This window comes from Anolis carolinensis, chromosome 4, assembly GCF_035594765.1.
Source record: "Anolis carolinensis isolate JA03-04 chromosome 4, rAnoCar3.1.pri, whole genome shotgun sequence".
NCBI lineage: Eukaryota > Metazoa > Chordata > Lepidosauria > Squamata > Dactyloidae > Anolis > Anolis carolinensis.
The window spans coordinates 73,812,534-73,815,750 of NC_085844.1; positions in this window are offsets into that span (position 1 = coordinate 73,812,534).

The window sequence follows — 3,217 nt, forward strand, 5'->3', positions numbered from 1 at the left end:
GTTCTACTCTAGCTGTATATTTTTTGCCTACAACAGGCAAAGTAAACAACACCTCTTTCCAAAATCCCTCATTGATCATATATGTACAACCAAACAGAGAAAAGAGAATAATTAATAATCTCCCAGCAAAAACCAAATACAAACTGCCACTTTTTATGCTCCATAGCACAAATGCTCTCACCTGTTGGTCCTTCTCTATGACAGCCGGGCGGATCTACACAGCTGAATAGCATGAGTCCTCAGTTGCAGTCTTTCTGAGATACTTAACTCTGCCTCATTGCTCTTCTGATCCTGAGTTAACTCAAGACTCCCTTAGTGTCAGGCTGCTGCAGTTGTTGTTGTTCCCTGCTTTCTACTGACTCAGAAGTATTGCAGACCCTGACAAGTATCCCTATTTTGCGTACCCTTGAGGTCAACTTTGGATTTTGGAGTATTTTTGTTTTCAGGATGCCCATACTGTAATTCCTACAGTACTTATAACACTTATTTCTGAACTGAAGGTGTGAAACAAACCAACCATTGTTGCATGCTGTAAATCAATTTCATAACATACAGGATATATTATTTGATATAGTTTTGCACATTTCCATTTCAAGCAATGCTCACCGGTTTATTGAATTAGTAATTATTGTGAAACTGTGTACTATCAAATTAGAGTTCTGTTAATGAAATCAATTTCTTTCAAAGTCTGTAAATAAGTGACTTCGTAATAATTTGGAAACAAACAGAGGCTTGATACTCAAGTGCCATCGGTATAAAATGATATTTCAGGCATAAGGGATATTCTGAGAATAGGCTTGCCTGCCATTTCAAAATGACCTGCTTTGGCTGCAGGAATATACACACATTTTGACCTTCAGGGTTGTATCTGGTATTGCAACTTTGATATGTTTATGTGCGAAAACTGTGCACATATACACTACGAGTTATTCTAAGAATTAAAGAATAACATACCTATGAAAATATCATCAGTCCCGGAATTGCTGCTGAGTACAAGAATAAAGTCTATATGCTTTAAAACACACATACAACTTATTTTTCCTCAAGCTTTGGTGACCTTTAAAAGGGAGGGAGATTTTTTAGCTGTCACCACTGTCAGGCAATTAAAAGTCAGAAACCTTGCTGACCTATTTCACAGCGCAAGAGCAACCCAGTTGATTCCAAACTAATTTATCATCCTAGGCTTTCATGTCCCTGTTTCTGCAAAGAAACCAGGAGTGGCTTGTTACTTTCATCATATATTTCTCACAGACTTCCTAGAATCATCTGCTTGGTTACTGTGCAATGCCAAGATGAGGAAACCGTCTCAGAAAGCAGACATAATTTTGTATACTTATGGGACTTCCTGATTTAAGAGCCAAAATATTGTGTGGTTCGGATACTGGATGTACTGACTTCGATGGATGGCAATGGCAGCTGGTTACTTCCCTGTTGAAGAGGTGGTGAACCCACTCTAGGTTTTAATCTGAACTTTGAAGAAGCTATCTGATGTCATGGAGACTAGGACGTGGAATAATGGCTTTAAAATACAGGAAAGAAGATTCCACCTGAACATTAGGAAGAACTTCCTAGCTCTGAAAGCTGTTCAGCAGTGGAACTCTCTGCCCTGGAGTGTGGTGGAGGCATCTTCTTTGGAGGCTTTTAAGAAGAGACTGGATGACCATCTGCCAGGGGTGCTTTGAATGCAATTTTCCTGCTCCTTTGCAGGGGGTTAGACTGTTTGGCCCATGAGGTCTCTTCCAATTCTATGATTTTATGATTCATGCACCTTATCCTCTTAAAAGAGTGAACTTTAAAGGAAAGCTCCTTTAAAGTTCACATTAGAATCCAGAGGAGATTCATAGTCCTATTTAAAAAAAGAACTACTAGCTATCGCTTCTGTCCTGTTAGCTAAGGGTGCATCTCTACACTGTAGAATTAATGCAGTTTGACATCACTTAACTCAATGCTATGAAATCCTGGTGAAGGGATCATGAGCCAGAAAATAGTAAATTTTTGCCTATGTGGCTTTGCCTCTGCATATGCCCCTCCCTTCCTGTGAGTTGGTGCCTTTCTCCAGAAAGTTCCAAGACCAAAAGTTAGCTTGAAATCAACAAGTGAGGTCACAGGTATCACTTATACCAAGTGGGTGTAGAAGGTGAGGAAGACCCTCAGCCATTGGTCAATTTTAGATAAGCCAAGGTATATATTATTTGTTTGCTACCACATGCGGGGCGGTGGCCATTTCCATGATACAGCCCTATGGGGGTATGTACGACTGTTTACCTTATCATAGCTGTGATAACAAAAAAAAAGGCTTGTTTTATCGCTCTCTTGGAATTTTCTCCTTTACTTCCCCTCCGAATGCGCTGGACGGACAAGAACAGTCCCTTACACTGGAAGTTGTTGTTTGTTGAGGGACCAGACCTTGTAAGACTACAACTCCCAAGATTCCATAGCATTGAGCTTTGACAGTTAAAGTGGCATCAAACTGCATTAATTATGCAGTGTAGATGCACCCAAGAACCAAGGTGAATGTTTTTACAGTCAGCATGAGCTGGCAAAGGGATACTAAACCAGTTGTAGGGCTTACACAGAGTTGCAAATAGAAACATTTAGTCCTAGGTCCAAATAGGTAAAGCTAATCCTGGCCACAGTCCAAAACATTACCAGACAAAAAAGTAATTGAGGAAACACCCTGAAAGTTAAAAATCCACAAAGAAATGTTGGAGCTGTTTGTCTGCAGCAATGAAATAGACTGGGTTGAATTAATTCATAATCAGTAGTTAATTGGTCGAGTTGACCCCATTAGCTGAACATCTTCATTTCAAAGGGAAGCAGGGCGTTTCCTGACCCTTTGCTTCTGGTATTTTAATTCATGTGCTTGCATCCTTCTCCAGATCAGCACCTGCTTCCTGGAACAAGGTGGAGGCTGTTATTGCCAAGACAGGATTCCCTCTAAGGCCTGTTGTTTTGGCACCTTCCTCCTCCTCTTTAGCCCAGAGAGGTCTCCTCTGGGTGACAGTGCTGAATGGTTGAGCAGTGACTATGGATGCATCTAAATACTGTAAAATGAATGCAGTCTGACACCACTTTCACCATCATGGCTCATTGATCAGAGTTGTTCTTATTGGACTATTAGATTATGACCTGTTAGGATCATAACCTATTGGGTAGCAGAGATTCAGGAGTGTTCCTTTAGTTTATTGGATAATGGAAGATCACTGGACACATAAAT